This window comes from Dasypus novemcinctus, chromosome 19 (genome assembly GCF_030445035.2).
Source record: "Dasypus novemcinctus isolate mDasNov1 chromosome 19, mDasNov1.1.hap2, whole genome shotgun sequence".
NCBI classification, from domain to species: Eukaryota; Metazoa; Chordata; class Mammalia; order Cingulata; family Dasypodidae; genus Dasypus; species Dasypus novemcinctus.
In genome coordinates, this window is record NC_080691.1 from 4,941,376 (window position 1) to 4,968,346 (window position 26,971).

At 37.4% G+C, this 26,971-nt stretch overlaps 1 long non-coding RNA gene and 1 pseudogene across 1 annotated transcript in view; one reads left to right on the forward strand and one right to left on the reverse strand.

Annotated features, from left to right (window-relative positions):
• Window positions 1-26,661, reverse strand: part of LOC131274544 (uncharacterized) — a 161,374-nt gene extending 134,713 nt beyond the window's left edge. Inside the window, exon 1 of the long non-coding RNA XR_011646459.1 lies at window positions 26,588-26,661. This is a non-coding gene — a long non-coding RNA (uncharacterized lncRNA). The remainder of the gene's footprint in view (window positions 1-26,587) is intronic.
• LOC101441667 (zinc finger and BTB domain-containing protein 44-like) lies at window positions 1,235-2,280 on the forward strand (annotated as a pseudogene).
• Window positions 26,662-26,971: the final 310 nt, after the last annotated feature.

Sequence of the window (26,971 nt, forward strand, 5' to 3'; positions counted from 1 at the left end):
ATGAAGTTAGGGACTCCCACTTCCAAACTTTAAAGCATATTATCTAATTTTCAGTGGTAGAAATGTCATGGTACTTGCAGAAAGACAGACTGACCAATGGAATCAAATCAAGAGTACATAAATAGATCCACAAATCTATAGTCAAGTGATTTTTGACAAGAGTGTTGAACAGACTCAAATAGGTCATACTTGCCTATTCATTAAATGGTACTGGGAAACTGAATATCCATATCTAAAAAAGAGAACCCTTATATCATACCTTATACAAACATTAATACAAAATGGATCAAGGACCTAACTATATTTTAAAAAGAACTATAAACCTCCTAGAAGAAAATGTAGGGAAACACCTTCAAATTTTGTGACTAATGATGGTTTCTTGGAATTACACCAAGAGCACAAGCAACAAAGGAAAAACTAGACAAATGGAACTGCCTCAAAATTAAATGCTTCTGTTCTTCAAAAGACTTTGTCAAGAAAGTAAAAAGGCATCCTACTCGATAAAAAAATCTTGTGAAATGCTATCCTGATGAGGGATTTATCTCCATGCTAAATAAAGAGATCACACAATTTATCAACAAATTGACAAGAAACCCATTTTAAAAATGGGTAAAATAATTGAACAAAAATTCCTCCAAAGTGGAAATACAAATCACCAAAAATACATGAAATGATGTTCAACATCACTAGCTACTAGGGGAATGCACATAAAACTCATCAGCCAATGTTTAGTATGGCTATAATTTAAATAATAGAAGAGTGGTGGGGTGGGGGCCCAAACTTGCAGCAGCGTCTCCCCTTCATCAACCTTCTCTATCTTCCCCTTTATCCCTCTCCCCTTTGCCACTGGGCTCTGCCTGGACCACATGCTACTCTAACTGCATGCTGCCTGTGACTGAGCAAATCCACCTCCAGCTTGGGCTGGTAACTCACTCCTCCCCCTCAAGCCCAATGGCCAGCTGGACTACACCACCACCACCCATTTTGCACAAGCCCCACATGGATGTGCCACCATGCCCCAGCCAAAGGCCCTGCACAACCCTCTGTGCAATGTCATGAGATAGGGCCTCTGTCCCTGGGGGACCAGAAGGGAGCCACATGCCCTGCCCTCCCTTGGGTCACTGCCCAACCCAGCAGAAGGAGCAACAGCAGTAGGGCTAAGGACCCTGAACCACTGCCACAGGGCAATTCTGACTCATTGCATCTTGAAGAGCATCTGTAGAAGAGGAAGCAGATGGGTTTGAAAACATTTATTCATAGCTCCTCTTCCCACAGCCAGGAAATGCTTGGAAAGCTAAATATGCTGCAAAATGATGGACATTTTAGTAATATCACTATATGTGTCCTGGACAAAATCTTTTGGGCACATAAGGTGCTTCTAGTGGCTTGCAGGGATTTCTTTTGCAACAAGCTTGTGGGGCTAGCTGTGGGTGAGAACAAGAATGTGTTGGATTTACATTATGTTACAGTGATTGACTTTCTACCCCTTTTAGAATATGCTTACACAGACACTCTGTCAAGTAACAGAGAAAATATTATTGATGTTCTAGCTGTTGCCATGTACATGCAAATATTTAAAATTGCCAACCCCTGATCAGAATTCATGAAATCAAGTATTTTATGGAATACACCCAATAGCCAACCAGAAAAGGGTCTAGATGCTGGACAAGAAAAAGTTCCAATGGCAATTCTACTTCTTGAGATGGAAGCATTTTTCCTTTGATTCAGAGTGCAGTGTGGTAGAAAGAAACATTCCTGTTTGCCAAGAGTCCCAGAGAAATTGTAAAAGCTACATAGTTATGTCTCCTTAAAGTCCTGGAAAGTGTAGCAAACACGTTCTCCCCAGGTATTGAATTCCTTAGCTTCCTACTCAGAAGGTATAAATCAACTAGCTTATTCTTCTTTAGCTTTTCCCTGGACTTTTCCTTTTGGAGTTGATCAAATGATAGAGTCTGAAAAGGTTAAGATGCAGAAAACACCCAAACTTTATAATTTCCTGACCCATCTGATCCATGCAGAAGATCAGCTGATTATGTGACTTATAAGAGCACAATAACTAGTTTGCCTCTGGGTACTGAAGAAGATGTCTGTGTCAACGTCAGAAGGTTAAGTGATGAGGAGGTTCATGAGGAAGTGCCCCAGACTGTCAGTGCATCTCATTTTTTACTGAGAGATCAGCAGACAATATTAGGAAGTGAGCAAGATCAAGAGGACCTTCTCATTAGTCCACAGTCTTCCTCTATAGATGTAATGTTTTCTATGTTTTTTATGATACAATAAAACCAATTCAGCAAATGTTTTTAAGTGTCTATTAGATACTATGAAATGTAAAGAAGGGTTAAATATGATAACTGGATTTTAAAAAAATGCTAATAGCATTATAATTGTTTTTCCATTTCCACGGTGGGAAAGAAAATACAGGTGAACAGCAGCTGATGGGCCAAAAGCATAAGGTATGAAGTATAATTTCTACTATTGTGAATTATTTTCAATGCAAAAGAACAAAGAACACCAGTTTTTTTTTTAAAAAAAAAAGAACAGAAAACTACAAATGCCACAGAGGATGTGGAGAAATAGGAACATTCCTTCACTGTTGATGGGATTACAAAATGGTTCAATCTATGTGGAAGATGATCTGGTAGTTCATCAGGAAACAAAATATAGAAATGTCATATGATCCAGCAATCCCACTACTAGGAATATATTCAGAAGAACTGAAAACAATGACTTGAACAGATATTTGCACACTGATATTCATATGGCATTATTCACCACTGCTAAAAGAGGGAAATAACCTAAATGTCCTCCAACTGATGAATGGATAAACAAGATGTGGTGTATTCATATGATGGAATATCATTCAGCTCTAAGAAAAAATCAACTGGGAAAGCACATGAAAACATGGAGTAACCTTGAAGATATTATACTGAAAGGAACAGGGCAGACTCAAAGGGAGGAATATTGCATGGTCTCACTGATATGAACTAAATACAATGTGTAGACTTATGGAGTTGGACAATGAAGTGAAGGTTGGTCAGAGATGGAATGGGATAAGAAGGGAGAGAAGATACTGGATGTATGTAGTATGTTTAATAAGGTCAATGTAAATATGTATTGGTTGGAAATGATAGTAACACATTATAACGAATGTAACAAACACTTTTGGCTTATGGATGTGACTGTGGCTGAAATGAGTTGTCTAAGAAAATTAACGTTAGCTGGAGAATAGATGGAGGAAAATGTTGGGAATGTATAGCAATGATTTTGGAAGTAGATGAGGATTGTACTTAATAATATAAGTATGGGAATGTTCTACTTCGGGGTGTTAAGAATATGGTGGTACATGGGAAAATATAACTATTTATGGACGATTGTTAATATTTTAATGTTTTTGTAGCAAAAGCAAAGTTGGTACTATATAAATTCTAAAGGTAAAAAAGAATATGGGGTTAGATTTTGTGAGATATGTATATTACTAAGCCTTTTTTCTCTTCTTTTTTTATTAATAAGGAGACCTGTTCTATGTCATTTAATCAATCTGTGTCCACCTTTGTATTTTGCTGAATACCTTTACAGAAAGAATCACAAATGCTTTTTGTTTTTGAATGGGAGGATCCCAATACTGGCCTAAAACAATATTGTTGAACTGTTTTGCCACAAGTATTCAAAAATGACCCAACTCTTTTTGGGCAACACTGTCTAAGAACTTACAAAGAATATGCCTCCAAGAAAAACATTTCCTTCAGAGTGCTGATGATATACTCATAGCTAGCAAATCCCATGAAGCCGCATATCAAAACACAATAATAATGCTAAAAAGGCTAGCAGAGAAAGAATATAAAGTACTTGGAAAGATAGCTCAAATATTTTGCCACTTTTGATCATTGGATGAAATAAACTTCAGAATGAAGAAATGTGGCTTAAATGCAGTGATCAGATGTTTCTTTGGTTACAGCTCAATGTTACAGCTTGAGTTCACAGTGTTGCAGCTTGACTGTTAGCCTGGTTGGGGTGCATATGGAAGTGTTCTCAGTGTTACAGCTCAAGCCTGGTCAAAGTGATGATGGAAGTGCACCCAGGGCAAAGATGGAAGTATGCCCAGGGCTTTGGGGCTGTGTTAGATACAGGTTCACTGTGCAGCCACCCTGGGCATGGAGCCTTAAGTTTCAATACTCTGGTTAGTTATTGGGTTCTGCATGGGAGCATTGGCTGGGGTTTTGAAGCTAGATTAGCATTTTATGTTAAGAGGCATAACATTGGGTGATTACTAATTAGGTGAATGGTTTTAATATAGCCCATGCATAAATTCAAAATTGTCTTATTCTGTACTCAAGTGTTCCTCATCTCTAGAAATCCAAATAAGTAATATAGGGCCGCAAGCTTTGAATGTTCAGAAAGGATGTTAAGACTGAATGTGTATTCAAAGTTGCATCCAGACAGAACATGGGGGAGACTTTAATTCAAGCTCACCTGAAATGCAGGGGGTATGCCAATTCAAGCTCACCTGAAATGTGGCAGGGTACTTTAATTCAAAACCTATTGTTACTCAGACAAACACTTAACTAACAAGGAAAGTCATTTTCTTCATAAAAGCACCATTTAACTCCCCACCCTTATATCTTTTCTGTATAAAAGGGAACCCAAAATTCTATTTGGAGCTTAGTTTTTATTAGGACAGGAGTCCAGCAAGTCTGGCTGGTCAAAATAAATCAACTTCCTTTTCAGAGTTCTCATGTCCTGGCCTTCAATACCACAAACACCCAACTTCTATAGTGTTGTAGAAGTTGAGAGAGGTTCAATTATTTGCATATAGAAAGGCCAGGACTCAGGAATGATTTTGAGAGGGAAAAATGGTTTATTGATGGCCAGCCAGACTCAGGAGCTTTCTGTTTCAAACCCGAGCCCTGAACAAGAATTTTGAGTTACTATTATACAGAGAGGAAGGGTCAAATTGTTCAAATTCAATAGGCTTGAATTAGCATATATCATCCACATCCTAGGTAAGCTTTTAGCATAGACCTTACACATTCTAGATAAGCTTTTAGCACATTTGGTTTGCATTTTCCCTGAATATTTAAAGTTTATAGAGTTTGCATTGCTAAACTGTTTCCTGGGACTGGAGTCATTGCCATGGTCACCAAGGGCAAGACTGCAGCCTCTGACTGTCCCACACCCACAAGTCACAGACAGCTTAGGTCATCTACAAAGAGATGAAGAGCCTCCCACCCATAGCCCACATCAATATCAGTAGGTGAAGACCCACATAATGAGAGGGAAGTGTTGGACTGCCATCCTGGGAAGTCATGCTATGATCTCAAATAGAGAGGACAGGAGTCTCTGGAGAGCATAGGCAATGCCTATAGGGGAAGACAGACCAGCACGTCAAACACTAAATATTGTTGCAAGTAACTATGAATCTTGTTCCTCAAGAGAAGTTTGGTTGTGCCATGGGTCCCGAGGGGAGGAAGAGGGAGTAATAGAAGAGATGAATATGGGACATTTGGGGGTGATGGAGTTGTACTACATGATCTTGCAGTGATCATTAAATTTCATCAAAATTTATAAAAAGGGCATGGTCCAAAATTAAACCATAATGTAAATCATTGACCATGGTTAGTAACAATATTTTAATATTTGTACATCAATTGTAACAAATGTATGATCCACAGGTAAAATATTATTAATAGGGGAAAGGAGGGAAGATATGTTTATTGGAAACCCCTAAATATGTACATGACTTTTCTGTAACCTAAAACTTCTTTGATGACAATGTGGAAAAAATAAGACACTCGGAGTATAAATGGTGGAAAACGTCACTGTACATACAAGACAACAGACCTTACAGTGATGAAAGACAATGTCAAAATTTTTAAAATATTGTTTCATTATTTTTTATTATTCATATTTTTTATTTCTTATATTTTATTTATTTAAAAAATAATCATTAATTCTGTATTAGTCAGCCAAAAGGGTGCTGATGTAAAATACCAGAAGCCTGTTGGCTATTATAAAGGTTATTTATTTGGGGTAGGAGCTTACAGATACCAAGCAGTATAGGTTACTTCCCTCACCAAAGTCTACTTCCACCTGTTGGAGCAAGATGGTTGCTAACATCTGCCAGAGTTCAGGCTTCCTGAGTTCCTGTCTTTCCAGGTCTTATTTTTCTCTGGGCTCAGGGTTCCTCCCTTCCCAGGACTTGCTTCTTTCTTGGCTCAGTGTTCCTCTGTTCCTGGGGCTTGCTTCTCTTTCCTCTGTGTGCTTAACTTCCTGGGGTTCCAGCTTAAGACTTCAGCATCAAACTCCAACATCAAAACTCCAACATTAAACACACTCCAACTCTGTCCTTTGCCATGTCTTTTATCATTGAGTCCCCACCCACCATCTGGTGGGGACTCAACACCCTACTGACATGGCTCAAAGTCCTAATCATAATTTAATCATGCCCAGGTACAGGTCAGTTTACAAACATAATCCAATACCTATTTTTGGAATCCATAACTATATCAAACTGCTACAATTACTTTTTTTTATTAATTGTATTTATTTTGTTGGCTTTATTTTTTAAGAAGTTTTGGATCATAGAAGGATTACAACTATGATGGGGAGGATCATTGGTGTGAGGTGTCATTGATGGGAGATATAAGGGAGGGGTTCACCTATAAAGCATATAAATGTGTTCAAATTTTCATGGGGCATGGCCATAGTGGGTGGAGATTTATACAATAAATGAAAAAATATTGAATTCCCATCCTGGGGAGTTCTGCCACATTCTCTAAAGGAACAGCAAGAATACCCTGAGTATGGCTGGGGGCAGTGACAAGTGAAGGAAGATGGTTCATTTATGGGCCCATGATATTGATGACTGTACTTAGGAACTTTTAATTTTGAAATTGTAACTTAGCTTAGTATTATAGGGTGCCTAAGAATTACCTCCTGAAAGCCTCCTTGTTGCTCAAATGCGGCCTCCTTCTAAGCTAAGCTTAACATATAAATGCATTACCTTCCTCCCTGATTGGGACACTACTTCAGGGATGAGCCTTCCTGGCACCTAGGGATTACTACCAAGCACCAATAAGCAATGCAACTGGAAAAAGATCTTGACCAAAAGGGATAAAATGTATAGACAAAGGAGTTTATATGGCTAAGAAATTTCCAAGTGTCAAGAGGATAATAATGAAGGATGTTGTTAATGTGGAAAAATGTGGAAGGGATAGGTAATGGGGCATATGGGACTCCCTTATATTTTTTATGTAATATTTATGTAATCTAAGTACCTTTTAAAAACATAAAAAAATATATTTTAAAAAACACTCAGAAAAATTGGTATAGAAGGAAATTTCCTCAACATAATGGACATTTATGAAAAACACATACCAATGGGGACAGCCTTAAAGCATTTCCCCTAAGACAAGTAATGATACAAGGATACTTGTTTTTATCATTGTTATTCAATATTATACTGAAAGTTTTACCCAGAAGCATTAAACAAGAAGAAATAAAAATAATCCTGTACCTACCATGAAAAAAATAAAATGAAGGTTAGCAAATGTAGCTCAATAATTGTACATTTGCTTCCCATGTATCAGGTTCTGAGTTCAATACTCAGTATTCCTAAAATAAATAAATAAGCAAATAAATAAAGTGAAGAAGAAATATTAATACTTGTGATTGACATTACTTTTGTGATAAAAATGAAACTGGCTAGTGTTATGGAGCATGGAGTAGGGGAATGTTAGGGCAGAGACCACATAGTAGTCTCTAGAACATTTTATTCTTACTAAAGCTAAGATAAAAGGGGAAGCCTGCTGTATAACTTCATTTTTGTAGGTCAAAAATTAAAATTTAAGTATCTACCACAGAGTACTATGCAATTTTGTGGTTTTCTTATTAAGAGTTAGAATTTATATTTGAATGGAATTGAAGGATTTTATTTCATTATTTTATTATATTATTATTTTATATATTATATTATTTTATCATATTGTTATTATTTTATTATTTTATTGAATGGATTTGGCAAAGTACAACAAGAGTGACTGCTGTTTGGTATATTTTCTTTTGGGGACAATTAAAATGTTCTAAAAAAGATTATGATGCTAAGTGCACAATTCTGTAAATATACAAAAACCATTGTACACTTAAATTTTTAATTTTTGGACATGCTAATTATACATAAATAAAGCAGTTAAGATTTCAAAAAAATTTCCAAATTTAGTGGATTTTAAATTCTGAATATGGTTACAAATATCACTAGAAAAACACTCTAGTATATACAAACCTATACTGATATGCATATGAAAATAATTTTCCTTTTATTAAAAATATGTAATTGTGCTTATGATTATTTGCACATTTAATGTAGACATTTCCTATATTGCACCATGCACTCTAAGGGCATAGATCTCAAAAGCATCAACATATTGAAATCTCTTGGAAACTTTAACAAATTCTAATGCTGGGTTTCTAGCATTAGAGATCATGATTTAATTGTTCCCATGTGTGACCTGGATGTCGAGAGTTGGAAACTCCAGGTATGATTCTTATTAATATCAAAGTTGAGAATGTATTCTCTAAAGAACAAATTCTCTGACCCCAAACAAGACCTTGGTACTTATAGTGAGTGGTAGGTGGATCTGCAGCATTAGCATGTCTGGGAGGATAGTAGAAAAGCAAAATGAAAAACCCTATCCAAGACCAATGGAATTAAAAGACACTACTGATGGGAAGTAGATGTGGCACAACTGACAGAGCATCTGCCTACCATATGGAGGGTCCAGGGTTTTGTACCCAGGGCCTCCTGACCCATGTGGTGAGCTGGCCCATGCACAGTGCTGCTGTGTGCAAAGAGTGCCATGCCACACAGGGGTACCCCCATGCAGGAGAGCCCACATGCAAGGAGTATGACCCACAAGGACAGCCACTCTGCTTGAAAAAAGCACAGCCCACCCAAGAGTGGCAGGACACACAAGGATTGCTGACACAGCAAGATGACACAAAAGAGACACAGTTTCCCAGTGCCACCTGAAAATACAAGTGGACACAGAAGAACACACAGCAAATGGACACAGAGCAGACCATGAGTGAGGAGGGGAAAAAAATAAATAAATCTTTAAAAAAAGGCACTACTGGTAATGTTGGACTATCTTCTGCCATTTTGTTATTTGGCCTTTGTGAATGTTATATATTTTTGTGACCCTTTTTTTTTTTAAAGATTTATTTATTTAATTCCACCCCCCCCTCCCCTGGTTGTCTGTTCTCGGTGTTTATTTGCTGTGTCTTGTTTCTTTGTCCACTTCTGTTGTCACCAGCAGTGCGGGAAGTGTGGGTGGCGCCATTCCTGGGCAGGCTGCACTTTCTTTTCACGCTGGGCGGCTCTCCTCATGGGCGCACTCCTTGCGCGTGGGGCTCCCCTACGCGGGGGACACCCTTGCGTGGCATGGCACTCCTTGCGTGTATCAGCACTGCACATGGGCCAGCTCCACACAGGTCAAGGAGGCCCAGGGTTTGAACTGCGGACCTCCCATGTGGTAGACGGATGCCTTAACCACTGGGCCAAGTCCGTTTCCCTTTTGTGACCCTTGATTCTTCTATTAATGCCAACTTCCATATTTATTTGATTTTCTTTACTGTACCTTTTGGTCATCTCTATCTGGATATATTTTTCATATATTTTCCTTATGGTTATATATAATGATAATATTTCTTTTGATATTTTATAACTATTACTGTTTATAATTATTTTTCATGCCCTGAAGCTCTTTATGTGCCCAGGGTCTTCCCACTCATGTCTTTTTAAAAAATATTTATTTATTTATTTCTCTCCCCTTCCTCCCCACCCTGGTTGTCTGTTCTCTGTGTCTATTTGCTGCCCCACTCATGTCTTCTCTATGAGAACTGTGTAGTTTGAGTCCTAAGATATTTTATCAATTTAGAAAATTGTGCATGCAAGTTGAACAGAATTGTATAGAAAGAGTTGAATATTGATTATAATATACCAATCATAGACAATAGTCCCATTCTTAGAAAGGGAATGGGCACTGTTCAAAATCTTTCAAGGTCTCTAAATAGTATCATACATCTCCATGTCATTGATTCTTGGAAGGAATAATTCTACCAACATCAAAATCTCACAGGATGCATTGAGAAAATGACAGATTTTATGGCTGTATTTCCATCTTTGATATTAGAAAACATGATGTTATTAAGATAACTAAAAATAGATGCCATAATTTAAACTAAGTAATCCAGCAAATATTCATCATAAATTTGATGGGAAACACAAAAATTATTTTGGCAAAATGGAAAAGGGAATCCTTTGAAATAATCTAATAGGCCCCTAAAAGGCTTAGGACAAAAATATACTTTTTAAGCTTGTATACAAATAAATGACTTCCTGATGAAAATGTATTGTCATTGCTATTAATAAAATTCTATATTAAATGATTTTTATATGGAAAACAAGGAGTGTAAGTATTTATAAATTTATACAGTTAGGAGTACATATTCTTTTATTACCCCACCATTACCAATCTCAGTTTGGGTTTCTGTGAAAGGGTTTGGGTCAATGAACATTGATAGTTTTTATCCAATCATCCTTGAAACTGACTCAGTTTATGTATATGGGTAGCCCCCATGTACATCCACATTAATGCCCAACATTCCTTGGTTCATTACTTCTTCATAACTCTTAAATTACTTCCCTCACAAGTGGTTTCCATCAATATTAATCCCAATACTTGGGCTTTAATAATAACAAATGCCCAAAATCAGTGTCTATCATTCTGTCATCATTTCTGAGCCTCTTCATACAGTAAACTTTGATGGTGAAAGATAAAACAGACAAGCTAGACTCCTGACCACTTGGAGTTCATTGTATAGTGGAGGATGTAGTCAAGAAGTGTATTTTACAGTGGTACAGACTTTGGTAGAACACAGAGGTTCTGTTAAGCTTTAGATAGGCACTAGTATTGGACTTGAATATTCAAGGAAGTTTTCAAAATTGTTATATTTAGGTCAGAATTGGAAAGAAAGCCATCTTGGATGTTGGTATAAAGTCTACCAGCAATAAAGGACTTCATAGATAAGTCACTAATGAACTTTTAGAGGAAAGAAACTCCTATGTTGCCTCACAAATCCTAAAGTAATGGAAATGAACACTAATAACCACTCTGACCCTGTAAGATATATACAAGTCATGTCAAACAGTAGCAAAATGTACATTCTTTTCAAGTGTACCTGGGATATTCTACAGGGTAGACCATATATCTGGGCATAAAAATGTCTAAAAATTTTTTAAAAATTAAATATATTCTTGAACAATAATAGAATAAAAATAAAATTCAATTCCAGAAAGAAACCTGGAAAACTCACAAATACACAAAAATCAACATTTTTGAGCAACCAATGATTCAAAAATATCATGAGGAAATTAAAAAATACTTTGAGATAAACTAAAACTTATGGGATGAAATATACTAAAACTTATGGGATGAAATTAAAGGCATGTTCAGAGGATAATTTATATGTATGAACAGTTACTTTTAATAAGAAAAACTTTAATTCAGTAACCAAAAATTTAACCTTATGTCTTGAGGAACTATGGAAAGAAAAGCAAACTAAGCCCAATGTTATGAGAAGGAAGGAAATAATAAGGATTCAAATGAACATGCATAAAATAGAGAAGAGAGGAAATAATACAGAAAAATCAACAAAACCAAAAGTCGGTTCTCTGACAATAAAATTGCCAAAACTTTAGCTACAGTGACAATGAAAGGAAAAACATGAATAACTAAAGTTAGAAATGAAATTGTATATAACTACTGACTATAGAAATTAAAAGATTATAAAATGATACTATGAACAACTGAACACCAAAAAAGTTATAAAACTCATGCTTTATTTTTGAACTTGATTCAGAACCAAGCAGACTAAATCACATCTTCCAATTTTGGGGTTCTGGTGAAGTCTCCAAATAGTAAATGTGAGCAGGCCTCATTTACTTATATAAAGTCCTGACTATAGTCAGAAATTTTTATACCAAAAAACTCTTTCCATTTTATTGTATCAACTTTTGCCTCACCATTCTCATTGCCAATTTTTGACTACTTTTGTATTCATTTTTCTTTCAAATCTATTTCATTACTTTTAATTACATTGTTCAAGGTTCTAGGTCTTTACTTTTCAATACTGTAAGCAATAACCATATATGACTATTAAATTTAATTAAATAACACTAAAAATTCAGTGCTAGTGCTAAAATTTAGCACTAGCCAAATGTCATGCCCAATAAATGTATGTGGCTATCAGCTGCTGTAATGGAGTGTGCAGATATAGAACACTATCTTCATTGCAGAAATAACAATAGGCAAAAATATTTCTTCTATTTTTTCCAGTTATAAATGATTTATTTTTTTCTTCTCTATTAATTCCCTTCCATATGTATACTCCAGTAATGGTTACTTTTATTTCTTTTAACTTTTTATGGTAGGTATTTACATCATTTATGTATTTTAATTTATATAAGTATTTGACCTAATACAAGACCAATACTTATCTCAGGAATATTGGTCTAGGTTTGTGACTCCAGTAATATGTAAAATATTCAACAATTAGTATTATTTTTCCTAATGTATGTTTATTATGTGTGCCAAGGTTATTTAGAGAATTTTCACGCTTATTTTCAGTTAATAGATTATATTTTTCATGTTTTTATTTTCCATTGTTTTCTGGATTTATTTTCTTTTGAATAGGGAATATTGTTCATCCCTTTCAAAGTTTTGATGTTTGCAACCATCCTATTACATGAAACATTTATATCATGGTTCCATGAGTTCTTTAAAGGTAGTTTGCATTCTGGAGGACAGTATGGCGGTTTCTCAAAAAACTAGCCATAGATTTGCCATATGACCCAGCAATACCACTGCTGGGTATATACCCAGCAGAACTGAAAACAAGGACACAAACTGATATATGTACACCAATGTTCATAGCAGCATTGTTCACTATTGCCAAAAGTTGGAATCAACCCAAATGCCCATCAACAGATGAGTGGATCAATAAAATGTGGTATATACACACAATGGAATACTACTCGGCTGTAAGAACAAACACACTACAAACACATGTGATAACATGGATGAATCTTGAGAACCTTATGTTGAGTGAAGCAACCCAGACATTGAAGGACAAATACTACATGACCTCAATGATATGAAATAAACAAGCTGCCCTAGATAGCAAGAGACTGAACGATAGGCTTACAGGAAATCGGAGGGTGGAGGAAGGATATGAGCCAATGTCTGCAGGGGTGGAATTTAAGACGAGATGGTGGTAAGTATGAACACAAAGAAGAGATAAAAGGGGGGCAAGGGGTTGCCTTTGGTTGGGGCTTTGCGGGTTTGAGGGTGGCTGGGGAGGGACGGATGGGTAACGTTGCCCAAAAGTGGGGGGAGGGAGGGGTAGCATACGAACACAGGAGAGGGTCAGGTGTTGGTGGAGAGTAAAATGCCGAGAAAATCATATCAAAATATAATAAAGAGGGTTACCTGTTTAGAATGCTCGGAGGGGAGGGTCTGATGCAGGACGGGCTCCTGGGGAATGTCTAAATGCTCATTCTGCCAGAGTGGGTGACACCATGGGGTAGAAACCCAAGTAGTGAGAGTGGGGGTGGACCCACATCCTGGGGAGGACTAATGCCATCAAATAGAGGGAACTGTATCCCTTGAGAGAAAGGGTGGCTCCCAGGGCATTGGGGCAGTTGAGCAAGTTAGGCCCTGAACACTATTCCATCTATCTCTGGAAGTGGCTCCTCAGGAAACGGAGGTTGGCTGTCACTGTGGGCACCAAGGTAGAAGGGAAAATGGACGTTAAATGTGTGGAACCAAAGTAAATGGGGGGTAAGAGAGGAGTTTCTTGAGAGTACACAAGGATGGATATAAAACATGTAATATTACACCATAACATATAGGAGATGACAGACTGATAATGTAAACCATAATGTAAAACATAGGATAACTAAAAATGTAAAGAACTGTGTATCCTAAAGTATGCACCATAATGTAAACACAGATGTCACCTTGTTAGAAAGCTATTGTCTCAGACTCTGTACATCACTTTAAGTAAATATGATATGAATAGGGCGTAAGAGTATCACTGTGGAAGGGAAAAGGTTTTCTGGTGGATGTGTGGGAGTGCTGTATATTATATATATACATTGCTGTGGTCTAGGACTCCTGTGAAGAAAAGCTGAATAATTAGGGGGGGGGGGAAAAAAAGAAAAAGATAGGATGTGGAATTTTTTCAAGTCAACATTCTTTATCTAAGTTCTTTATCTAACTTTATCCAAGTTCTTTATCTATCCTTTAAACCCATCGCTATATGCCATTCCCTAGTAAGGGACCATGACATTATATTGGGCTTCAAATTTCGGGGAGTTCTGGATCACAGAGTGTTTCAACAATGGCAATGGAGGGATACTGGTATGGGATACCAATGACAGGTGATATATGGCTGACAGGGAGCTGTACAGAACATATGTCCAGGGTGCATGGTAATGTTTGGATATACTCATAGTGGCAACAATTAAAAACCACAGCAGGGGGGGTACTGGGTTCCTGGCCAGTGGTGCTCTGTCGTGGTCCCTAGGGGAGCAGCGACAGTCTCCCAGGTACAGTGGCGGGGACCGGGAGGGAGTGAGGGTTCAACAGTGAGCCCCTGATGCTAATGACTATGCTTGTGAGCTGATAAACCTAAAATAAGAACAAGGCCTAGAGCAACATTGTGCCTGGGAATTTCCTCCTGTCAGCCTTCATGTTACTCAAATATGGCCAGTCTCGAAGCCAAACTCAGCATGTAAATGCAATGCCTTCCCCCCAGCGTGGGACATGACACCCGGGGATGAGCCTCCCTGGCAACGAGGGACCACTATCAACTACCAACTGATGATGCAACTGGAAAATGACCTTATACAGAAGGTTCAATGCGGATCAGCAGAATATCCATGTCTACATAAAATACCATGACTTTAAAATGCTGTTTGACCTAAAGTAAGGGGGAAATGGAAAGGAGAAATGAGTTTATATGGCTACGAGTTTCTAAAAAAGAGTCTGGAGGCTGGCAGAACGATTGCCCTCATGCACAACTGAGCAGAGTCAGAGAGACAGATAAAGCAGATACAACCCCCAGATATTGGTTCCTTTGAGGGCTAAAGAGACCCATGGGAGTTATGGTCATGGCCGATGGGGTTAACTACCAGGGCAGATGGCCCCTCTTTGGAAATGGTGTGTATGTGTGATGAATCTGGACTCAGATGGGATCTCCCTTCATAAGACTTTCATGCTAATGTGCTGGAGGTGCAGTTAATGTTGGGGTTTAAGATATGGAGCCTAGAGTGATTACAACTGAAAATGGGAGGATGGCAGCCAGCATCCATGTGGAATCTGAGCCTCCTCTCGACATAGAGGTGCAATGGACACAACCAATCCAATGTCCACATAGAAGAGGTGGCATTATATTGGGAAAAGTGGACATGGTGGACGATGGGTATGGGGAAGGGCAGGAAGAGATGAGAGGTGGGGGCGTATTTGGGACGTGGAGCTGCCCTGGATGGCGCCTCGGGGGTGATCACCGGACATTGTGGATCCTCACAGGGCTCACTGGATGGAATGGAGGAGAGTATGGGCCATGATGTGGACCATTGTCTTTGTGGTGCAGACTTGCCCAAAGATGTACTTACCAAATCCAATGGATGTGTCATGATGATGGGAACGAGTGTTGTTGGGGGGGGAGAGGGGGGGTGGGGGGGTGGGGTTGAATGGGACCTCACATATATATTTTTAATGTAATATTATTACAAAGTCAATAAAAATAAATAAATAAAAAGAAAAAAAAAAAAAGATATATTTAGGGGATTTGAATCTCCGGACTGACAATGTGATACCCAGGTCCTGAGCCTCAACAGACTCCAGCACCTACAATCTGATCTATTGGACTTACCACACTCAGCTAAGATGGAGTTAAAGAAGGACAACCACCACACCATGGAGCCTAGAGTGATTACAACTGAAAATGGGAGGATTGCATCCAGCATCCATGTGGAATCTGAGCCTCCTCTTGACATAGAGGTGCAATGGACACAACCAATCCAATGTCCACATAGAAGAGGTGGCATTGGATTGGGAAAAGTGGACATGGTGGACGATGGGTATGGGGAAAGGCAGGAAGAGATGAGAGGTGGAGGCATCTTTGGGACATGGAGCTGCCCTGGATGGTGCTTCAGAGGTAATCACCGGACATTGTAAATCCTCACAGGGCCCACTGGATGGAATGGAGGAGAGTATGGGCCATGATGTGAACCATTGTCTATGAGGTGCAGAGGTGCCCAAAGATGTACTTACCAAATCCAATGGATGTGTCATGATGATGGGAACGAGTGTTGTTGGGGGGGGGGGGAGGGGGGGTGGGGGGGTGGGGTTGAATGGGACCTCACATATATATTTTTAATGTAATATTATTACAAAGTCAATAAAAAAAAAGAAAAAAAAATAATAAAGGTAGTTTGTTTGTTTTTTCTTTTGGTGTGTAGTTCCTTAATGTATACTTTGTTGAATAACTGAGGAAATTATTCTATTTTTGAGAAAGTAGGAAGGACTTTTATTGTTAAAACAAAAAGAGATACAGGCCTAAATGATGTTAAATAGCTTACATTGGACTGAGATGTAGCCCCCCATGCTAAGCCCCATGTCAGAAAACCTAAGCTTACCTAAGTTCCTATCTCTGTAAGTTCTTCTGCCCCAGGTACTAAATCTTGGGAGCAACCAATCATAAAGCAACATAGTCAAGGTTAAGCCAAGGTAGGAAAACTATCCTGTGCCAATCAATAAGACTGTTTTCTTTAAGACTATCTTATTCTGCCTATAGAATGCTTATTGCTCTCACTCTTCAGAACCCCTTCCATTTTATGGCTTGTATATTATCAGATTCATGAAGAGCTTTAAAAGCTGTGAGAGACAAAAAGTTTATTTCCTTTGGATTTTTCGTGGTTTTACTTTTGGCAATTTTGGATATGAGGACAGGATCCAATGGTGATTAATAATAACACTGGAGGCAAGAAGACAGGCAAAATGGCCTGTTGAATTCTTTGCATTTTCTTTACTCTCCACAATTTCCAAGGTTCAATGATAAGTCCCTTTCAGATCTGAGCTCCACTATTTTTGCATTTGAGCTCTCTGATTTGGTAGCTCTCAATCCAAAGGTTAGTGGGTCAATCTTAATGATCAGAGTCCAAATTTTGAGCTTTGACTGAGTTCCTAGCCTTTTGGTATACCAGTTTCATATGTGCAACAATTGGTTTCTTTGTCCTGTACACAAGATAAGAAGTAAAATAATAAAGGGGGATCCTCATATTTATCTGAAAACTTTGATTCCCTACACTCTGGCATATTACATATTCAAAGTTTATGGGACTGGAAGCTGTGCCAATCTAACAAATAGGCAAAATCTCATGAAAGACAACCTGGAATTTCAGGGCCTGTTCTGGGGGTCATCCAATTAGACAAAATTACTCATCACTCCAGAAGAAGAGCTCTAAAATTAAACAGCTGAATGGAATGTCCACTTTAATTAGTACTCACAATTTACTTAGATATTACAAGACTTGGCAATAGTTTCATTAAAGGATTCTTTGCAAAAGGCAAATGAGAAAGTGTAAGCTCATGGGATTTCTATATTTCTTTATTTCTATGATTCTGCTTTTGAAAAATGGATAACTTATTTTTAATTGAAGCTATAAGCTCTCTATTTGAGTCCATCTGTATGTTTGATGTATGATACTTTCTTACCTCTAAATGGTATTACCAAATTAACTTCTGAAATTCCTTCAAAGGATCTCTGTTCAAGTTGGCAGATAGATAAAATAAGCACTTAAAAATGTAAATTAATTCTCCAATTGTTCCAGAAATTAAGGAAAATAAACTAATAATATTTTCAGTGAAAACAGACTATTCATAGAAATGAATCCAAATATTTCAATAAAATCAAAGTTTTCACAATTCAGGTAAAAACTAGGCAAAGGAGACTGATTTAATATTGTTAGTTAAATAAAAATAACTATATCTTTGGAATTATCAATACAAGTATAATTAAGGATAATTTTATTCTATTTGGGTTTGTTCTTCCTAAATTTATAGTTTTCTAATCAAATAACCAAACATTATATCTTCTAAATCCTTAAGATGATCAAAAGTGTAAACTGTGTTCAGAAGGATGTTGTGTTAAAGACAGTCTGCAAGAGCTTTTTATAACTTAAATATGTAAGGTATGCAGGATGCATTTTGTTAAAAGAGAGGAGAAGAGTTGTGCCTTAAGGTAAAATGACATGTTGTTATAAAATGGGAAACAATAATATGTAGGACAATCCTGAATATAGAAAGTTGTAGAAAGTTTACAGAAAAGAGATTGTATTTGTCATGGTCAAGTGGGGACCTCATATTTTTTAATGTAACATTTAAAAGAAAATAAAAAGAAAAACAAAAAACAAAACAAACAAAAAAGAATTGATAGGTTTATAAGATTTTTAAGAGTGTTCTTATCAGACAGTGTCTCTATGCAAAAGTATTCAGTTTTCTTTGTTAGAATGACAAAGTATTCTTGGATAATTCATCTGCTCTTAATAAGAATTTTAAAAAAGCTCTTCTAAAATATCTGAGCAACTTGCTTAGAAAGCAAAGATTTTGTATTTTATCAAAAAAAAAAGTCCTGTGCTTTATATTGATCTTTTCCTTTATTGTTTAAGATAACAAGTCTTCTTACTTTTGAAATAATTTTTTTTTGCCATCATGCTATATCTTCTCCTCACTTATAAAATCTTTTGTTGCCACTTTAAGTAGGGAACTAAATATTTCACATGACCTTGCCTAATAAAATGTTAAAATGTGAAAACTTTTGACATGTTTCTTACAAAAATTGAACCATAAGTGATACCTTCTTGAACTCAAACTCTTGGGATTTTCCAGAGGCCAAATGGAAAATGACAAAAGGATTTTTTCTTTTACGTTGTAAAATGTTTGAGATTTTCCAGAGGCCAAATGGAAAATGACAAAAGGATTTTTTCTTTTACGTTGTAAAAAGAGAAGTGTTAAAACTAGTTTTATTTGATATGCTTGTTGCAAAGGAAGTGTTATCAAATTAAAAAGGATTTTGTAATTTTCTGTTGGTTAAATGTATACAATAAATTGTTAATATAAACATTTCAGAAATTATATGAAGTTCTTCAAGTCTTGTCAATAACCTTGATGTCCAGGAGCTGTCCAAGTACTGATATATCTGATATTGGACAACAGTATTACTAGTCATAAGTTCAGTTGTTCTCTAAAATAATATTTCTTGAACTCTCATCTGATTATTCACTTTTGTACAACAGCAATAAATTAACTATGGACATTTTAGGACTTTTCATCATCTACAAATAATTTTTGCTCAGGTGCATCCATGAAAACACAATCAACTACAGGCCAGTGTGTTATGAACAAAAAAGATTGTCTCAGAGACCTACAGAAAGGGCTATGTCAACCTCTCTGGGGCACAAAATTCTAATGACATTTTAAAAATAACTATGAGAGCCTACCACTGTACTGAGTCAAGATATCCAGAATTTTAGTGAAGAAGTTGATAGGTTCATGAGATTGATAACAGATCACATGAAAGAAGGATTAATTGCCTAAGGCTAAATGAACTGATAAAGAACGATTACAGTTTTGTTTGGATTATTGCTAATATTTTATGTTCTATTTTCTAGATACAAGGGATTAAGCTATATATAATCCATGAAACATGCATATTTTATTCTTCCTTTATGCTGACTCCACCAGATTTTGAAAACTCTTATGGAATATTCTATCTATGGCCTTATGTAATACATAATAATTGTATTATGGTAATACAAATATTTGCATCATTATATCAGGGTTTGTATTCCTTGTTAACAGGAAATAATTGGAGTTAATGGTTATATAACCAAGTCTTAGGAATATTAACTCAAGGACACAGAGGAAATTGCAAATCTATAGCTTTTTAGAGTCTGCACCTTGATGCAGTTGCCTGTGCTAATCCAAATTGTGTTAAAGCTATAGCAGAAGCTGCTGAATTAGTTAAAGCCTCAGCAAACTAAACTGAGTATAACTAATATTTTTCCTTCATAAAACTGTCTTATGAGATCCTTTGACTTTACCTCCTGACCTTCACCTAAAATGCTACAATGCTCTTAACCCTGCTACTCTGCTACTTTTATCTGATGAAGGTGTTCCCTTGACTGTAAATTGTTAACTTCAAACTTAACAACTCCATTAATGCTCTTATAATCAATCCAGATATCATTTTCTTGTTAATGCTTCTTATGCTAGAAATTTTCATGATGCATTCCAAGCTGGCTATGTGGTTACCACTTACTGACTGAATAATGTAGACTTCCATAATTTTCTTCTGCCATAGAGGAGGAGGCCTATGATCTTATCCAAAACTTCCTTTCATGTGAAGGAAATTCTAACATCTGTAGTGATAACAGATATGCTTTTGCTTCAATTCATGACTTCAGCATGCAATGGAAACAAAGAATGTTCCTAACTTTTCTGGAACTTGAAAATTATGGACAATTATCTCCTTTCTGCCATTTTATTCCCAACTATGGTTGCCATCATTAAGATAGCTACATGTATAAAAAGAACTGAGCCTGACTATTTCTTAAAACGTTCTTACATACTTTCATGTGAAAACAGCCACTACTAAAATATCTGTTAGTATAAACTTAAATTAAAGCTGTTTGTGAATTAATTGAACATGGCCTTCCCTCATCAAAATTTTACTTTTTTGCCCTCATGTGCAATCATATCATTTCCTTTGGTGAATACAAACTCTTCCCATATGAGATAGTTACTGGCAGACCTGTCCTTGTGAATAAAATTGAAAACTGATAACTTGTTGTCACATTGTGATATAACACACTTTGTAAATCCTAAAGACCTTATGTCAAAGATTATCTTCAATGGGTAAAGGACACCTTTCCTGTCCCACACGACAGACACCCCATTAATCATAATCTGACACCAGGATAATGGGTCTACTGGAAATGACAGACAAAGGCAGCCCAGATCTTCATTAAAATGAACCCTGCTAATTACTACTAATTTCTGACAATGCATCTTAATGACAGGGTATTGAGCCATAGGTCCACATCATTCAACTAAAAAAGGTTCCATCAGACTCCTGGATTTGTTCTAAGTCTGGAAACTTTAAAATAAACTAGCCTGGAAGTGAAGTAGACAATGTAATGTGGTAGACTACTTATTCCTAAGTGCTCACATAAATGAGTTCTCAAAAAGACTTTAAATAACACTTATAATGCATATGTTTTTCTATGCTTTATCCTTGCACTGGCCTGGAAAGACAATACCATTTTATGCTTCTCCAAGGACATTTCAAAGGGAAGTAACATCACAGGCTGTTGGATTTGTCACCACAAACCCTGATCGATGCACATCTCAGGGGTTCTCATTGTCCTACCCATACCAAATTTCTTTCTTGTCCAAAATAAACTATTAGGGCATTAGCCTAACCATCACATGTCTCTTTGGATCAAACTGCATATTTGTTTTATATTAAATAGGAATACTAGACCCAAGATCCTCTTTACTCTGCTTTAAGCTTTCTTGGACCTATAACCTTGTAGCTAAGAATTAAGAATTATAACAAAAGTTTATGGTTACTGAATTGTTATATAAATGCATTTTTCCTTTTTTTGGTATAATATAGAATAACCAAAAAAATAATATCTGAAATTAATGAATTTGGCTAGCTCAGCCTCACCCTTATTTATGGTTATTTGAAACCTGGCTTTTCTTTGTGTATACTTACTGTTGTGATGGTTATTATAGTCTGACCTTACATTTGTTTACAGTTATTTCAAAGCTAGGCTTACCCTTGTGTAAGCTTACTATTTGGATGGCTATTATAGTCTGACCTTTGGTTTGTTTATGGTTATTTGAAAACTGCACTCACCCTTGTGCACCTTTATATGGTGATGATAACCACTCCACCCACCCCTGTTTGAACCCATAAAAACTAAACTCCTCAAAATCTGGAAGGCAGATTTTTGGGCCCTTGTACCAATGACCTCTTTGTTAGACTAGCAAAGAAATTCTTCTCTCTTAGAACACCAATGTCTCAGGAATTGGTCTTTAAAGAGCCAAAGAATAATTTCTGTGGAATTCCACCATCTTCCATTTAGTCCCTCTGCGAAATCTACCACCAAGCATGAGGGCCTCACACCAACAAAATTGTAAGCATTGTTAGATTTTCATCCAAGAATTGCTGTAGCATGGCTAACTGACAGGTGAGTGCTAACTACCCATGGCTACCAGCTACACTAAGGTTGTAATAGCATTTTTATGACAAAAAGGTCTTTTTAAATAAAACCTTAACATTTTGGGTCTTTTCCTTGATTTTATTTGCTTTTTTAATGAATTTTTATATTAGGACATTTTATGTGAGAACTGCCCAAAAAGTATTAAGAAATAAACAGCCATGTTATCCCATATGTTAATATTATATAGGGAAGGGGGAAAAGGGTTTGATGTTGGGTATATGGGAGTTCCCTATATTTTCTATGTGACTTTACTGTGCCCTAAAACTTTTTTGAAGACATAAAAAAAGAGGATGTAGACACTAAGGAAGTGATGGAAGAGACTGCCTTGCCACTGTACATATAAGGCAACACAAATTACAATGATGAAATGCAAAACACCAAAAATTTTTTTATATTTTTCATTTTTAATACCCCAATTTATTTTCTACCTTATTTTAGTTTTTCTAAATTATTATTTATTCTATTTCTAATCTTTAAACATTTCATTACTATTGCATTTTCTTATTAATTTAATTTGGCAATATATTAGACTTCATCTTTGAAGAGGTTTTGGAATAGAGGGGTTCATCTATTGCAGGGAAGGAGCACTGACATGGGGTGTCATTGAAGGGGTGGGAGAAGGTTCTCCAGGGCATGAATATAGATTATATAGATATGTTCAGATGTTCACTGGGTATTGACATAGATGGTAGAGTATCACATGACAACCGAGGGAGTGCTGATTTACCATTCTGGGAAACTCCATTGCACTCCCTGATGGAGTAGCAACAGTCAAGTACAAGGGCAAAGACCAGAGAAGAGGATGGTCCAATGATGGGCCCTTGATACTGATGACTATGCTTATGAACCTATGTGCTTGAGTTTTCAACTTGGCCTAGAGTTGCAGGGTGCCTAAGAGTTACTTACAGAGAACCTCCGTGTTGCTCAAATGTGGCCACTCTCCAAGTCAAACTCAGCATGCACTTGCATTACCTTCACCACAGCATGGGCCATAACTCCTGGGGGTGAGCCTCCCTCTTGCCAAGGGATTATTAATGAGTACCAGATGGTGATGCAACTAGAAAAACTCCTTGAATAAAAGGGAGAAACAGTAAAGACAAATGTGTTTATATGACTAAGAGACTTCAAAATGAGTTGGGAGGTCACTTATGCACAGCTCAGCAGAATTTCAGAGACAGCCTAAGTAGATACAATCCTAGGTACTGGTGCTCCTGAGAACTACGAAGACACACAGGCCCTATAATCATAACAGATGGCTCTGGAGTTCAGTGCCTTGCCAGTGAGCCCTACGTTGGAATTTGTGCTCTTGTGTGTAATAGAGTTGGACTCAGATGTGATCTTTCTATGCATGCCTATTCTGTCACTCTTACTGAACCTGTGGTTGGTGCTGGGAATAGTACATGCTCAGGAGGCTTGAATCTCTGGACTGCCCATGTGTCAGCTAGGCCCTGAGCCTCAGCAGGGTTGCAACACTGACTCTCTTGCTCAGTTGGCTTACCCAGGTCTGCTGATAGGGTGGTGAGGATGTCCAACCACCACACCAGGGAACCAAGATAGTCTCCAGCTGCAAGCATAATTCCATCCATCAGCCATGTAGGATCTCAATTTAGAGGTGGAATGGACATCACCATCCAGTGTCCTCAGGGTGGAGGAATAAAATATGGATTAGAGTGGACTTACTGGTATTCTACTATAGAATTATTGTGACTCTAGCAATGGAAGCCATTATATCCTTGATGTGGAGATGGTGGCCATGGGAGTTGCTGAAGACAGGAAGAGGAAAAAAGAGATGTGATATTGGGCATTTTCAGGACTTCGCATTGTCTTTGATTGTACTGCAGGGACAGTAGATTATATATCCTGTCATAACCCACTGAATGGACTTGGAGAGAGTATAAACTACAACATAAACTATAATCCATGCTGTGTAGCAACGCTCCAAAATGTACTCATCAAATGTGATGAATATACCACACTAATGAAAGAAGTTGTCAATGTGGGAGGAGTGGGGGTTGTGGGGAGTGGGGAATATGGGAACCTCATATTTTTTATTGTAACATTTTGTGTGATTTATGTATCTTTAAAATAAAAAGATAACAAATAATACTTTTTAAAAAGAAATAAATATTACTCTTTGGTTAAAAAAATAATAAAGTGAATTGGGAAGAAAGAGCCTGCTTTTGCACAGTATCAATCACACTATAGACACAACTGGTCTAGATGATTAAACACATCATAGAAGAGCATGAAAACTGTACTAAAATAGTCCATATGCTTCCATGAACTACAAGTTACTGTAACAATGCATGTCCACTTTCTTGTTTAAGGTACTGGATCTGCAAAACATTCACAACTCAAGTAAATTTTGGTCAGCTCCTCATTTATACTCTGAGTACCACAGAACCTTGGATGCAAAGGACAAGTGACAGCATTCCTAGTAATGGATCTATAAACAAGATCACTTTGGCTATACTGACATTGTTCTGCCAGGCAACATTTTTATTGTGGAAATTTTATAGGCTATTTGCCTGGGCAGTAAATTGCCTTAATAGCTTAATAATGTGCACTTGGTCTCCTCACAGCCCCTTAGGAGTTTATAATAAATCTGAAACTTCTCACTGGACTACTGCCCTCAATCTACATTCTCAAGCAAAACAGGATAAACCCAGGGAGTTAATGATTCTGGTTTTGCCTCTTTTGGCAGATTGTTGCTACCTTGCCTTATGGTTAACCCAGCTGAAAACAGGATTAGATATTTATCAATTACAATAGGAGAAATTACTAAATCTACTACTAGAGCTATTGCAGCAAAACAAGTCATTAGATTTATTTGCTTAACTTGTTTTAGACAATAACACTGCCAAATGTGATTACTTAGGAGAACAAAGAAGCATTTTTGCCATTGCCAATACCACCTGCTCTACTTGAGTTAACACTTCTATGGACGTTGTTCCGCAGATAACTCAATAACATTAAAAAATTAAAACACGCCACATGGTTTAAACAGGTAAGACCTTCCTCAGGGCCCTGATTTGTTTACTTTGCTTTCAGTTGGTTCAAATCATGGGTCCTGGGCTTAGGAGCATACTATGAGGTGGGCATTTGGGCATTTTTTCAATCATAGCATTCATTTTAGTCTCCCTGGTGCACTGTTTGCCTTCAAAAGTTTTGAATGCATATCACCAGCCACTTGTGAAATAGCAAATGATTTCTTTATGTCTGGAGTCACATAAAAATGATAAGGAAAAATTCACATCATCATGACTATGTGCCTAACATGAAAATAACCTGTAAGTACTACTCCAAGACCTTAGGCAGTAACTGAAAATGGGTTCAACACCTTAAATTTTGATCAATAGTTGAGAGTCAGATCAAACTGGGGGAAACTGTTAAAGAAATTAATTTATACCCAGGCTGGTTTCCCTCATAATAAGCCCTCTACCAGCAAACTGAAGCTTAACTCAAGTCCTATCTCCTGTAAGTTTTCATTTTCCCAGAATCTGAAACATGAGTACAACCTGCCTTAACTTGCCAGCTTCTTTCATCTCTGCCTTCAGCAGGAAAACTTGACTCAGTTCTGTTTACTTTTGTGCAGAATTCTGTCCCCAGTTCCTGTGATTTGTTTAAATTCTCTTCCTCACTCAGTTCCCCATTTTCCTTGCACATTTTATTTCTGTGACCCTCCCATCACACAGCAATTCAGTTTAACCCTCCCCACTATTTTCTCCATCAGGCATTTCTGTCTCAGGTTACTTCCCTACTAGGTTATCCTGCCTCTGGGAGTCAGATGGCGTTACTTCAGTAAGGTGGGTCCCTCCAGAGAAGTCGATTCTGCATTTAGCATCCCAGTAACACTGATTAGATCGCAAGAGTGCACCACTTAACCACGGCCATTCTGCCCTGTTTTCACTCCCCGCCCTCCGCACAGAGGCCCTTCGTTTTCAATAGTCCTTAGAGGCTTGTTTTCCACCTTGGGTCTCTGTGGATTGACTTGGGTCTATGTGCCTGGATATGCATGGGGTTCTAACTCACTGCTGTGAGTTCTTCTAAAATCTTTTTCTTCAGTGAGAGGGACTCATGCTGCTGGCGCCTCTGGAGAACTCCCAGGCATTACAAGCGGCCCATTGAGAGGGAGGGAAGAAGACCGGCAGGTCCTGGATAGAATTTTCCCACCTGACATTTTCTCTTTCTTCAATTCAGTGTTTGTGGAGTCCTTCTCTAGCTTCCGCCATCCTGCAGAGCTCCGGAATCTCCCTTGTAGTCACGGAATGGCATCTCTGAAGTTTTTTTCAGGGGATACTTCCGTCGCTGTGTTGATGACGTCACCCTCTGTTAGGTTCCGGGGGAAGCTGAGGGAGGGAGTTGTCTTAGAAATCAGACCAGGAGCTGAAATCAGTTTAAGCAAAGCCTTTAATGAGAGGGAGAGAGTGCTCAGCAGTAGGGCTGAGTCAGAACAGACTGCAGCAGCCAAGGAAGGGGACGGGGTTGTATTTATAACTCTTTTGGGGGCTATACTACAAAGAGGCTAGTTTGTGATGGTTTATGGTAGGTTTGCAG